This window comes from Eleutherodactylus coqui, chromosome 9 (assembly GCF_035609145.1).
Source record: "Eleutherodactylus coqui strain aEleCoq1 chromosome 9, aEleCoq1.hap1, whole genome shotgun sequence".
Lineage (NCBI taxonomy): Eukaryota > Metazoa > Chordata > Amphibia > Anura > Eleutherodactylidae > Eleutherodactylus > Eleutherodactylus coqui.
In genome coordinates, this window is record NC_089845.1 from 31198926 (window position 1) to 31213969 (window position 15044).

The window sequence follows — 15044 nt, forward strand, 5'->3', positions numbered from 1 at the left end:
AAGCCAAATCCAGTCCTCCAGCTCATATTATGGGGTCCGCGAAGTCTGCTGCTTGTATGACTTGAATTGCATTTTTACAAGCAGCGCCACAGCAGTTTGATAGGAGTCTCTGATCGCCGTGTCTTCCTCCATCCACTCACCTTCTCTCTGTGATGTAGCACCCTATACAACATAGCATGGGGTCACAGCACATTGCTGCCATCAATGTGCCGGGTACCATTATCTTTTTTGGCCCCAGTTGCATGAGAAGTAACCAGTAAGCCGGAAGCCACTGGGTACATCAGAGAATAGCCAATGCCACCATAATTTGGTAACTCAGCACCTCTACTGGATGCAGCAGGCTTTTTGTGGGGTGCACTTACTTATAAAGTGGCATAGGTGTTTTCTGTATAATTATTACATAGAAAACCCCTGTGCTGCTTTATATGTATGGATGTTTATCAACTGGAGGAAATTACCTGCCTACTGGGGCACCTACTTAATGGAGGGAGATTACCTGCCTACTGAGGGCAGGGGGAGTAATTACCTACCTGCTGGTGGCACTTACCTAATAGTGGGAAATTACCTGCTTGGGCATCTACCTAATTGGGGGAGCTATTTACCCAACCCACTTTCTCCTCCATCCAACTGACTCTTACTATACAGTCTTCCAGTACAAATACAATCAGCCCTTTGAAGTCAACCATAAGGCCGATGAGGCCCTCGGTGAAGATAAGTTGGACACCCCTGCCTTAAATGTATTAGATACAAATAACCCTCTAATCAATTTGAACAATTGAGATAAAATTACAAAGACAAGTTGGAAGAACCATCTGCACTTCAGTAGACTCATAGATTCAACCTAATGCTGATTTTGAAGAAGGTGGAAGATTGAGGACTTCAAAAGCATATGGATTTCTATTGTGATATCATATGAGATTACTGTTCAGCTATCTCAAGTAAAGAATTACTGGGCAGCACCATGGGTGTAGTCCCCAAAAAGGTGCCAGGGTTGTGAGGTCTAAGGCAGTGTAGTCAGAGTCGGCAGCACACACCAAAGCTCTTTGTTTAGTGTCAGATGTGTTGGCATGCTCATGAAATTAAAGGGCATGGCTGTGCCAATAAAGACTGCAGTAATCCCAGATACCAGTGTACAGTGACGAGCGGTAGATATGAGGGGCGGATTAGGAACTTAAAGTGGCCCTAGAAGAAAATCTAAAAGTAGCCCCATTCGAAAAATGGTAAAATAGTAGTCTGGGCACTAAGCAGATGCTAAATGAGAGCATTTCAAGAAGGAGGCGTTGGGAGAATGGGCTCATAGTGCATGGGTTTTCATTAAGGAGGACAGTGCAACAGAGTCAAGCCTACTAAATAGATACAATACCAGAACGTAGCATACTACATAGTTGCTACGTAGATGCAAGAACAGAACCAAACTCACTACTTAGTTACGGTACCAAACTCAGCTTGCTACATAGATATGATAAAAGAACAAAAACTCCTGCGTAGATATGGCACCAAAACAAAGCTTACTAGTAGAGATGAGCGAGCATACTCGGTAAGGCGATATACTCGAGAAAGCATCGCCTTTTTCGAGTACCTGCTGGCTCATCCCCGACAGCACATAGATTCTCGCTTGGTCGCTACAGACAACATGGACGTCTTATGGCGGACGGTTTTGCTAAACAAAAATTTTTGAGTTTCTGTTTCCAAGTGTCATTAACAGAGTTCTGGGGTCACACCAGGGGTCTCATGTGTAATAACCTGATATTGGCAGAATTCGTTATCAGAAAAGAGAATGATGGCAGAGAGAGGGCTAGATTAGGGGGTGGATGAAGGGGCTGGGTGAAGGGGGTAGATGAAGGGGGTGGATGAGGGATGGATGAAGGGGATGGGTGAAGGGGGTGGATGAGGGATGGGTGAAGGGGGTGGATGAGGGATGGGTGAAGGGGGTGGATGAGGGATGGGTGAAGGGGGTGGATGAGGGATGGGTGAAGGGGGTGGATGAGGGATGGGTGAAGGGGGTGGATGAGGGATGGGTGAAGGGGGTGGATGACGGATGGGTGAAGGGGGTGGATGACGGATGGGTGAAGGGGGTGGATGACGGATGGGTGAAGGCGGTGGATGACGGATGGGTGAAGGCGGTGGATGACGGATGGGTGAAGGCGGTGGATGACGGATGGGTGAAGGCGGTGGATGACGGATGGGTGAAGGCGGTGGATGACGGATGGGTGAAGGCGGTGGATGACGGATGGGTGAAGGCGGTGGATGACGGATGGGTGAAGGCGGTAGATGACGGATGGGTGAAGGCGGTAGATGACGGATGGGTGAAGAGGGTAGATGACGGATGGGTGAAGAGGGTAGATGATGGATGGGTGAAGAGGGTAGATGATGGATGGGTGAAGAGGGTAGATGATGGATGGGTGAAGAGGGTAGATGAGGGATGGGTGAAGCGGCTGGGTAAAGAGTGTGGATAAGGGGTGAGTAAAGGGGGTGGATAAGGGGTGAGTAAAGGGGGTGGATGAGGGGTGAGTAAAGGGGGTGGATGAGGGGTGAGTAAAGGGGGTGGATGAGGGGTGAGTAAAGGGGGTGGATGAGGGGTGAGTAAAGGGGATGGATATGGGGTGAGTAAAGGGGATGGATATGGGGTGAGTAAAGGGGATGGATATGGGGTGAGTAAAGGATGGATATGGGGTGAGTAAAGGATGGATATGGGGTGAGTAAAGGATGGATATGGGGTGAGTAAAGGGGATGAATGAAGGGGGTAGATGAGGGATGGATGAAAGGGATGGATAAAGGGGGTAGATGGGGAATGAGTGAAGGGGTGGGTAAAGGGGATAGATGAGGGGGATGTGTGGCTGGTTGCATTATTGCCCATTTTAATGGTTGCGTGTTTTTTTTTGCATGCAAATACACACGATGTACAAAAAGTACAGTAAAGCACATACAGGCATGCGCCGATACACTGCGCCCATTTTGCAAATATATGGCACACATGTTACGTAAATGCAGATACCCCAATGTGACATTGGCCTGACGATGCCTTCATACACGCTGCAAATTCAGCAGAATTCCCATAGTGGATGATTGTGCAGATATTGTGCAGTACTCGGGGCTCGCTCACACCGGCGGATTTAAGCTGCATATTACGCTTTATTCACGTGCATAATGCACAGTACTCAGCAGATAGGCATGTAATATGCATATTCACTGCGGAGTTAGCCTACTATGGTGCGTATTACATGTTACATACACCAAAATACGACATGCTGCAATTTGTTCGTGTGCGTGAAAAACACAGGTCTAAGGCCTCATGTCTACGGGGAACATCAGGCCCGCCGCGGATTCTCCATGTAGAATCCGTAGCGGGTCCCTCCTGCCCCGCGGACATGAGGCCTGAAATCAGAATAAACTCACCTGCTCCGGACGATGCGGATCTTCCTTCCTTCGCGGCCGGATCTTCTTTCTTCGGCCCAGCGGATGTGCTCATCGTCCGGAGCAGGCGAGTTTAATTTTGGTATCCCGCACGAAAATGGAGCATGTCCTTTTTGTTTCCCGCACGCGGATCCGCGCCTGACGGGAAAAATGACATCCGCAGGTTATTAGCTACCTGCGGGTGTCCAATGCATCCCTATGGGGCGCGGATCCGCGTGCGGGAGAAACGCTGCGGATTTTAAGCCCGTGGACATGAGGCCTAAATGGCCCAATGGGCCTTCATACGCTCATGTGAGTGAGCCCTTGTGATACAAGCCAGGTGGATAAGATAAATCAAGATTTAGTTTGGGCGCTGAAGACAGCCGTGTTCATGTCTGGAGACCTCGGGGTGAGCGCCTCAGTCCTGCCTTTGCTGTGGCGTGGCACACTGCCCCCTGCTGGTGTGATGGTCTGGGGGGCCATGGCATATGACAATCAGTCACCCCTAGTAATGGCACGAGGGACAATGACAGCTCAGCGGAGGTGGGGAGTTCTCCTTCAATGGAAGTGTTCAAACAAAGGCTGGACAGATATCTGTCTGGGATGATTTAGTGATCCTGCACTGAGCAGGGGGTTGGACCCGATGACCCTGGAGGTCCCTTCCAACTCTACCATTCTAGGATTCTATGATTCTATTAGCTCAGCGATATGTTCAGGACGTCCTGCAGCCACATGTGTTCCTCTCATGGTGGCTTCCAGCAAGATAATGCTCGGCCACACACACAAGGGGGTCACAGGAAGCCCCCACAACATTGTCACATGTCTGTGGCTGCCCGATCGCAAGATTTATTGCCAATAGAACATGTATGGGACCATCTGGGATGGCAACTTCAACAGCCTACAAGATGTAGAGGCTCAGTTACAGCAAATATGGCGTGATATGCCGCAAGATACCATACAGCACCTGTATGCCTGCATGCCCGCCTGTATTACATCTCGTAGCCAAGCTAGAGGCGGTACAACAGGGTACTAGAGCCTCCATGCCAGGCCACATCACATCTTGTATCCAAGCTTGAGGTGGTACAAGAGGGTACTAGAGCCTCCATGCCCACCTGTAACACATCTTGTATGCAAGCTAGAGGCGATACAGCAGGGTATTAAAGCCTCCATGCCCACCTGTATCACATCTTGCATCCAAAATAGAGGAGATACAACAGGGTACTAGAGCCTCTATGCGAGGATGAATCCCATCTAGTATGCAAGCTAGAGGTGGTACAACAGGGTACTAGAGCCTCCATGCCCGTCCGTATCACATCTTGTATCCAAGCCACAGGTGTCCCAACAGGGTGTTAGAGCTTCCATGCCCACCTGTATCACATCTTGTATCCAAGCTAATGGCGGTACAACAGGGAAGTAGAGCCTCCATGCCAGCCCACATCACATTTTGTAGCCAAGCTAGAGGTGGTACAACAGGGTACTAGGCCTTCCGTGCCAGCCCACAACAGATCTTGTAGCCAAGCTAGATGCACTATAGAAGGGTACTAGAGCCTCCATGCCAGCCCACATCACATGTTGTAGCCAAGCTAGAGGCAGTACAACAGTGTACTAGAGCCTCCATTCCTGCCTGTATCACATCTTGTATCCAAGCTAGAGGCAGTACAACTGGGTACTAAAACCTTCATGCCCACCATATCACATCTTGTATCCAAGCTATCACTAGTACAACAGGGTACTAGAGCCTCCAAGCTCCCCCGTATCACATCTTGTATTCAAAATAGAGGTCGTACAACAGGGTACTAGAGCCTCCAAGCCGGCCTGTATCACATCTTGTATCCAAGCTAGAGGCGGTACAACAGGGTACTAGAGCCTCCATGCCCACCTGTATCGCATCTTGTATCCAAGCTAGAGGCGGTACAACAGGGTACTAGAGCCTCCATGCCCACCTGTATCGCATCTTGTATCCCAGCTAGAGGCAGTACAACAGAATACTAGAGCCTCCATGCCCACCCGTATCACATCCTGTATCCAAGCTAGAGGTGGCCCAACAGGGTGCTAGAGCCTCCATGCCTGCCCATATCACATCTTGTATCCAAGCTATCACTGGTACAACAGGGTACTAGAGCTTCCATGCTCACCCGTATCACATCTTGTATCCAAGCTAGTGGTGATATAACAGGTTACTATTACCTCAATGCCCGCCCGTATCACATCTTGTATCTAAGCTAAAGGCAGTACAACAGGGTACTAGAGCCTCCAAGCTCCCCCGTATCACATCTTGTATCCAAGCTAGAGGTGGTACAACAGGGTACTAGAGCCTCCATGCCAGCCTGTATCACATCTTGTATCCAAGCTAGAGGCGGTACAACAGGGTACTAGAGCCTCCATGCAAGGAGTCAGTTCTCCACAATAAATGACCCTTTTGCTCTGATATTGTAATCACTCACATCAACGTTACAATCAGACAGATAAAGTTTCATCCCCTCCGACGACTTCTGTGGGGGGGGGGGGGGATGTTTCTACAAGGAGCGCATCGCTATTTGCTGAACATATTATACATTTTACTATAATCCTGACAGTTTGTGCAGTGTGCTGGCTCCTCAGTGACTGGTGGTACCGCACGCCCTGCAGGGGGAGCCAAAGTGCCGAACATTACAATTCCCCAAACATGTTCCATTCTTGCTAAAATATTTGAATAAACATAAATATATACAAATAAAAAGTTACTTTTACATAAATGTCCGAAAACGAGCCGATTGAGAGTCCTCAAATACCAGCGGAGATATAACCAGCAAACACTCCATTACATCGAGCAGCGCAGCTAATAAAAGGTGCGCTAAATCCCTTACAAATGAAGCCGCAGACCCCCTCATGCCTTGTAAGGCACCTTTCACACACAATGGAAGTAGACTACGTTCACATCTGCGCTGGTTCCCCGTCCGCAAGTTCCGTCGCAGATCCGGCACAAAACACAGGAAGAAAAAGTGCCGCGCATTTTCGTCCGCTAATACGCTGGACGGCCGAGCGGAAACCAAACGGACCCCATTATTGTCAATGGGGTCCGTTTGGTTCTGTTATGAGACGCATCCATTCGGCCAGGTAAGTCCTCTTTCCTGCACCCCGAACGGAGCAGGAAAACTGGAACCTGGATGCAGATGTGAAAGCAGCCTTAGTCCATGCGGACATTTCTGAATCGCAGTATTATCCCTGGGGGGCTTGTACTCCGCACCTGTTAAAATCCGTGCGTCTTTAATTGAAAGCCACGGAAAAGCATCCTGCTGCGGAATTAAATACATTTTGCGGAATGGTTGTTGCAGATTTCTAACTTATAGGAAATGCGATTCCGCACCCAAACCCTGCGGAAAAGAATGCAACAAAAGCGGGATCGGCGCTGCGTCCTGCGAACAATCCATCCCGCGTGGAAGCTCCCTTCAGAATAGCATCCACTGGTACAGATGCATGCTCCAAGCTGTGCGATCTCCATAGTGGCCGGCGATCAGCTGCTCCTCATTACCCCAGTCCATGGGCTGTGTGCAGAGCACTGATTTGGGAAGGACAGCAGCACATACAGGGTCTATGGCAGCAGATCCAGGGGTACCCCAATATCCACTCCAGTAGGAAGCCTGCCATCCCCAGCTCATGCTACTAGGGTGCTCTCCTAAATTTGAGTGCAAGTATGATCAGAACACACTTTAATATTTATTTAAAAAAAAAAAAAAAAATCCCAGAGTATCTCATGGAGAGGGGGAGGGGGAGAGAAGAGGGAAAGGGGGAGACGGGGGAGGAGAAGCAGCACAGGGGGAGGAGGGAGAGGGAGAAATGCAGAGGCAGCAGCAGCACAGACATTGCTACAGCGCCTGCTAATCACTCCAGTGCCAGCACCGAGCAGGGGAGACACAGCACCAGCTCACCAGGGCACTACCAGCCGAGCACGGGCACAGGCTATACTGCAAGGTAAGCTGCACCCTGCCTATCCACACACAGGCATGAAGATTGCTTCTCTCTGGGGGATGAGCACGACTGGCTGGAATCCCCGGCACACATGGGCTCCGCTAATACATGACTGCATTACTATAGGGGAGCGTGTATAGGAGCCCTGTGCAGAACAGGACTGATGGATGCTATAAGGGAGGGGTGTGATCGGGGCACATACTAATCTGCAATGACCTAAATACTCTTCTTCTCATGTGCTCTTTGTCTTGAGCTGTGTGCTCTTGCATACTTGGATTATATGGCTTCTCTCCTATCCATACTGGGCGTTTCTGGCTGTTTGACAGCACAGGGCAAGACTGGGTTAAATGTGCCCTGGTGAGGACCCTGGCACCCAGATCTGGCACTAGTGGTGGTTGATGTGCGGGGTCCTGTGTTCTTCTAGTGGGAAGCTTGGCTGGATGCATATGCAACAGCTGGATGACATCTGTCCGGGGATCTGCTGCAGCCATTGCAAAGCTCACTATTGTCTCTTCGCCTTTTTACCAATCCGGCACGTGAAAACGCAGTTGTCGTCTGTTTCTATATACATATGAGTATATATGTATGTGTGTGTGTATATAATATGTGTGTCTGTATATATAAATAATTTGCACGCGCTATATAAGTGCAGCTGCCAATCCCCTATGTGGATCATGAAGGCGTCTGCAGCAATGGAGGGTCTACTATAGCTTGGAGTGACAAGTAGGAGCTGATCCATCCATGTCGGTCTCTTGTTAGATGATGAATACTGCAGTGCAAATGAATGAGACTTTACAGTAATTACCAATTCCTTTGTCTTTGTCTCACGCATGCGCAGAGCCGTGGGGCGTGGAGAGCTGCCTTCTGCTTCCATGAGTAGCTCTCCTTGGTACCCTGCATCCTTCTCACTGAGAGAAGCCAAAACCTACTGTCAAAAAATACACGATACACTGGACTAAACGCTACTTATTAACGGCTCTCGTTACCGGTAACATGGCACCTCCAGGCTGAGAGCCGCACCTGGCCGGAATCCATGCCAATACTGAGGGCACAGATTTACTCGAATGCCACAAAGATGGCACAGATGAGATTTACCCGCTCTTGTCATTGTTAGGCACCTGAAGTTCTAAACGAACACCCTACACCCACTCTACTATTGTAATACATGTATTCTTTGTGGCCGTACTAATAAATGTATTAGCGTGCAGCGCAATGTGGCTGGACATGAAGTTGGCGTCTGAGATTAACCTGACGTGCGGGGGGAACGTGTACAGACGATTTTTCAGAATGGCGATGACAGTCGGTGAACTGCTGGATATTTTCAGCTGCTGAGGTTGCTGACGGGTTACCATCCGGGTGACTAATGATCTACGCCGTTTTTAGGTGTATCTTGCAGGGGGATAGACCACAGTTTCTGTATATGTCAATCAATGACCATCTCCGGTGGAGAAGGCTGTAGAGAAGGCATACTGGCTGTCTTGTCCGCCGGTTAGCTGTTAGTCCTTTATTGTATAAACAACTTGAAGGGCTTCTCCGCCTAAATTAAATTTTTGCAAAAATCTTAAAGGGGTTGTCCAATTTAATCTTTTTTAAATTTTTTCTGACTTCATGTTCTCCTTGTGCAACAATAAGCTATTATATACTGTCTTTCCCTGCTGTGTTTGGCGCTGCAGTTCGGCTTCCGCTCTGATGCCACGTTGTACATGCAACAGCAGCTTGTGCATGGGAAGTCACAGGCTGCTGCAGCCAATCGGCATTCAAGCTCTCTCATTGGCTGCAGCCGTCTGTGACGTCTGGTAAACGCAGAACGGAGCAGCTGGGGTAAGAGCGTATACGATTATTTGTACAGGTAGGGAAGAGGAATTTAGAAGAATTTAATTTAACTACTTTAATATCAGTCCAAAAAAAACTTGCTTGTTCTCCTTGGGGTTTTGCCCTCCTCTGGACCAATGTTTTGGGGGGTGGGGGGTTATGGGCTGAACTGGATGGACATATGTCTTTGTTACTTTGTTATTCCTATCCCTGCTTGCGCCTTCTCTCTATTACTATGACTTTGTCCCGGAGTTTGGATCTGACAACTTTAAGACAGGCTGGTTACTAGGAATGTACCACCTGACAACCTGATAGTAGGTGATGTACATAAAAAAGAGAGGGCCACATGGCAAAGCTGAAAAATGGGACCCTTATCAAGATGCTGGATTTTGTGCTTTGCCTCCAATCACTTTCCTTGATTTTCAAGCCCTTTCCCAGCCCCCTTTCTTTCAAGCCATGCATTTCCTCTGGAGAAGGGAGTCATGCACTGGTTCGAGCCGCCCAGTGGAAAAGGGGGTAGACGTAAAATATCACTGGGCCCTATGGACCGCACCGCAACCACATAGTCTGCTTCCATGGGTTGTACGCCCTTTATTTAAGGTATATTAAAGTGACTTTCCAATCATCGCCCACCGTCACAGCCAGGATGCCCGGGGTTGGAGCGGAAGCCTCTGCTGCACCCCCGGTGTAGTGGCTGTTGCTTGTAACTGTAGGCACAGTTTTTACTGTAACCAATGGGTTGACATGGGTCAGAGCAGCGGCTCCGAGTCTGGTGCACCCCAGCATCGACAGCGGGCACAGCCTGGAAAACCCACTTAAGCCTTATGTGCATGGGTGGTATGTTCATGATGGTATCTAATCCTGTTTATTGTGATTTAATATACAGCATTATCATGGAGCTATCACACGGCCAGATGAAGAACTTGTAAGTCTGTTGCTGCTAGCGGTGTATCCATAGTAACTAGTTTTGGCTCACGTTGCTCAAGGCTGAGTTGGCACGGTGCTGACGGCAAGGGGAAAATGAACTTGGCACCGTTCACACCATGCTATTTTATATCACAGCCAGTAATAGTAATCAGATTTTTCGGACCCCTTTTTGTCTATAGATGTACAGTTCGCATTTGCCGTTTCTGGCCGGGATCCTGCGGCAGAACGGGTCATCTGTATTCTTCGCGATTCTGCTGGATACATTGTTGTGGGAAATAAATCAATGGTGACTGGCAGACAAAGTGTCATCGACACACCGGCCACAAGTATCATGTAACGAGGTGTGGGAGCTGCTAGGTTACAGTTTGTCATTATGTTGTGTGCGGAATTTACAACTATTTATTTATTTTTTTTTTCTTCTAATTTTGCAACTTATTTTCTGTGAAATGACAGTGCTTTCTTTTTAACCCCTTAGTGACAGCCAGTTTTCCTCTTTACTGGGCTTTAAACCTTTTTAAGGCGGTGGCTTGGCCAAATACTGATAGCCAGGAATGAAGAAACCTCAGATCCTGCTAGTTTAACCCCTTACATATCACAATCAATAGCAACTGCAGCATGTAGGCAGATGAGAGTAGGAGGGGGCTCGTATCACCCATCAGCGCCCTGCAGTTCGTTTGCAAGGTGCCAGTGGGTTCCCATGGCAGCCTGGAGTCTGAAGAGGGCCTCCATGTCTGCCGTGTAACTCGGCCTATTAGACCCTACCTATGGCAGAGTCTAATGGGCTGCTTTCATAGGCCTAGTAAAATGCATTACATAAGTAATGCAGTGTACTATCCTAGTAATCGAACGATAAGCCTTCTTCAGAGACTAAAAAATAGTGCCAAAGTTCGATAAACTTTAATTAAAATCCAGTTTAAAAACAATGCATTCCCCCAAAAAGCAACACCTAATGGGTGTTACCACGTTTGTAATAACCCAATCAATGAGACTTTTATTTGCGGCACAGCAAGCTGGGTATTCATTTTACCGGCCCTGAAAGAATGGAAGGCTGCGCCAACCTTAAGCTGGCTACCTGACCCAAGCGGGGATTGAACCCGTAACCTTCAGGTTGTGAACAACAACAACAAAAAAAGCCCTGTATCGACAAATTATGACTCTTGCAATGCAACATTGAAAGTCGCTTGGTCCTTAAGGCAAAAAATGGTCTGGTCGCGAAGATGTTAAAATTGTGTATAGGAATGACTGTGCAGGGCAATTGTATGTGCCTGCGATCTTATGCAGATCCACCTGTGCACCTCTTTATCACAACCAGCACCATGAAAAGGCCACATCTACACCAATGAAAAAATCCTCATCAGCGCTTATTATACTCAACATTCTGCTAGAGGTTCTAAAGAACGACTTGGAAACTAGTGCAACAATGTATGCAGCACTCAGCTGGGAACACTTCAGAAAGTTGCTGTTTTTTTAGCTTGCTTATTAGTTATGCTTATCCATTCAATGCAAAATAGAAAGGATTACATTGTATTCTCCATGATGCCTGCTATCCACCAGGATGGGTACAGAAGCGTGCTTGTGCCCTCTGACCTCACTGCTCTTCACTGTCAGGTCTTGGTTGGCGGTTCGGGTGTAGTTGGCATGAAAAGCGGTATACGAGTCTGCGTCAAGGGCTTGACTGGAGGGGAATTTCTTTTTATTAATTCTGAATCCTTTGGTTTAAATGTATAACGTTCTCATTGTATCCAATGAAGTGATGTTGTCCGCAGGCGCGGTGAGCGCTACTAGAACCTGCATCCAGATCTGTGCAAGAGGCTTAATCTGAGATTAAGCTGAACCAACTTTACAAGCACATGAAAGTGCTAATGTCCGCGTGTGTGACCCTTGTACTTGGGTTATAAAGATTACACTTGGATATTTAGTGGCATTTGATTGTGCCTCATGAAGTGGGCATGTAACATTCAAAGATGATGAATTCTGATAGCATTTCACTATTTTTCCTATGTAGCCCATCTGGCTGAGAGGGGGCATCCCTCACCATAGAGACTAAAAACAGACCAGTTTTATTCTATTACTTTCCTTAACCCCTTAGTGACCATCAATACGCCTTTTTATTGACCTCACTAATGGACATCAAACCTACGCATACATCTTTATAGAAGGTGGTGGCCTAGCTGACGGCCAGAATCCTGCTCTAACAGCAAATAGCAGAGAAACCTCAGATCCTGGCACTTATTAAACATATCTATTTTGTCCCCCGTTGCTTTCCATGGTGTTTCTGTTAAAAAATAATGAGATTTTCCATTTTTGGAAAAAAAAATTGAAATCAATGGGGAGCAAAATGGAAATGTTTTAAGGTTGTTTTCAAACCTGGCGTTGGGGTCAGTTCAAGGCTTCTGCCCCTCTCAGCTGCGCGTTTGGAGGAGAGAAACTAAAATAAAACAGGAAAAAAAAAAAAATATTTTTTTTTTTAAATCTCCCATTGCCTTCCATAGGGTTTACAAAAAAAAAGGGGAAGGCAGAAGGAAAACAAAAACCTGATGGAATGGAAGCAAACAAACTTTTCCGGACCGTATGATTTTTGTGTACTTTGAAACCCCATTAAAATCAATAGGAAACAAAACTTATCCGTGTTTTCGGTTTCTCTCTTCCAAAACCTGAGCAGAGAGGGAAACCCCTGAACTGACCCTAACGCCAGAGTGCAAGCAGCCGAATTCCAGTTGACTTCAGTTTCTCTACTCCAAAAGCAGAACAGAAATATAGAACTGTCTAGCACTAGTGAGAACAAGCCGGTAGTTTACGGCAATGCTCACTGCATGGTGGTCCCCAATGCGTTAGGGCCCTGACTTTACAGCTGCTGCAGTCTTCAGGTGGCGGTGCAGCCACGGGGTCCAGTAGACTGGTGCTCTCTACAGGCGAGGTGCTACCGGAACTTCCTCAAGTCTTTGGGATTACTTCACAATGACTTATGTTTCCTTCTAGGAGCTACAATGTGCAGCAGCCATGACATGTGAAATATTGTAAGTTTCCAGGATGTTTGTGTGCTCTTATGCAAAACTCCTCAGTCAGCTGCTTCAAGCTCTAAATACACATTGGCAGGCAAACGGGGTATTTGCCAAAATTCCGTTTTATATGTATGTGCCTAGTGGAGTGTTAGAGCTGATGGTGACAATATCTAGATGAACCACAGGAGCGTGAATAATCTTCCTGATCTTAAAGGGATTGTCCATACTGTAGCTTCTGTGTAAAAATCCTATCTACATACATGGAAGCTGTACATTACATGTAAGCTACAACACGTCTAAAGTGTATACATTGTTTCAGGTAGCTTCCCGGTGTAAGCTGCCGTGTAGACGAGTTTCACAGTTTCTAGCCGTTATGAGTTGTTTATGGAATTTCACCAATTTTTTTTTTCCCTCTCCAAGCTCCATTTGTCCAGAGCTGGTGGGTGTAGACTAGCTGCTATGTTGTCTGTCACACGCTGCACATACCGAAAGGAGATTCCTTCCCCCCCCCCCCCCCCCCCTCGCATGTATATGGTAGTACAGAGCAGTGTAACTGTGAATACAGCACTGGAGTCCGTTAAAACACTTATTAGAGCCTTCAGCAGCAGTGTCTGTGTCTCTCTGCCTCCCATCCTGCAGCTCCTGCTGTTTCCTCCTCCTATGCCTTCTATAAACGTCTGAGTGGCATGTAACCTGATCCATCAGTGAGCTGACCCTCCATCTGGAGACTGATTTTGGCAGTACTTCAGAGCGCATGACCAGTGTAGGGGGCTGATAAGTGGCAAAAGTAGTTTCCTCTTATTAAACTTTGCAGTGCATCTTATTATGTTGTACTACTAACTTTCATAAACTTTGAAAGAAGTGCTAAATTGAGCTTTTTAACCCACCGGCCCTTAGCCATGTTGTTGTGATGGCAAAATATTTCATTTTGACAGTGAAGATAAAATCTCTAGTGACTAGGCCTCTGTGCAGCAGCTACTTCCTTTTTATACAGTGGGCAACAGTTTAATTTTTGCCTTGCATTCTGGCACTCTGCATCTCTGCACAGTGTGACTTGCCAGTGCTGTGCCGTTGTTGCTGATGCGCCCAAAGCCTGTATAGCGCTTCCTGCTGGTTAAAGCTTCAACGCTCTGACAGTCTTCAGTTGCTGCCTAGAAGAGGATGTGGGGGGCCCCCACAATAGTCGCTATAAGGCGTGTTTACAGCTTGGAGAAGGGGTGCAGATTTTTCATGCAGAAAATCTGCCTCATTTTCCAGTACGAGCAGTGTAGCTGTGATTTCAAGAAATCCCATCCATATAGTGTAAATTGATCTGCACTGTGGATGTTAACTCTGCAGCATATCAATTTATGCTGTAGATTCTCACTGTGGATTTCACTGTAGAATGAGGAAGTCAAATCTGCAGCAAAATTTGCACCATTTGATGTGGATTTTGCATCTGCAGCTTTGCTGTGGATTTTCTGTTGCAGATCATTGGCTCATGTGAACACATCCTAATAGGGGTATTGTGGTGATGGGACGTTTATTGCAATCTTCACTCATTCACTGGATGAGCGAAAACTGAAAGATCCGCGGGGGTCTGACTGCTGGGATCCCCACTGATCCTGAGAATGGGGGACCCATGCCCTGTCTGTTTCACAGTTTAGGATACATTATCCCATTTGTGTAGTGGGGAATGGAGCCGCTGGTCACACATGCGCAACTGTGGCTTGATTTCAATAGTGCAGGCAGATAGCCAAGCGCTGTCTGCTTTCTGCCCCATTGAAATGAATGGAGCGATTGGAGTTGACAGAAGTAGCTGAGCGCAGAACTCTATCTCTCTGCCTCATTCATTTCAATGGCAGGGTAAAAACTGAAAGTCCCATTGCCTGAATACCCCTTTAGGCCGCTTTCACACGAGCAACAAAACTGCGTGATTTTCTCGTGATGCGACAGCGCTACAGATCACATGTGAAGCCCATG

General features: G+C 47.4%; 1 protein-coding gene across 1 annotated transcript in view; it reads left to right on the top strand.

Moving 5' to 3' along the window:
* The first annotated feature begins 7202 nt into the window (after positions 1-7202).
* The window catches only part of BASP1 (brain abundant membrane attached signal protein 1), an 81474-nt gene continuing 73632 nt past the window's right edge, over positions 7203-15044 (top strand). Inside the window, exon 1 of the mRNA XM_066579203.1 lies at positions 7203-7344. The gene's annotated coding sequence lies outside the window, so the exon portion shown is untranslated. The remainder of the gene's footprint in view (positions 7345-15044) is intronic.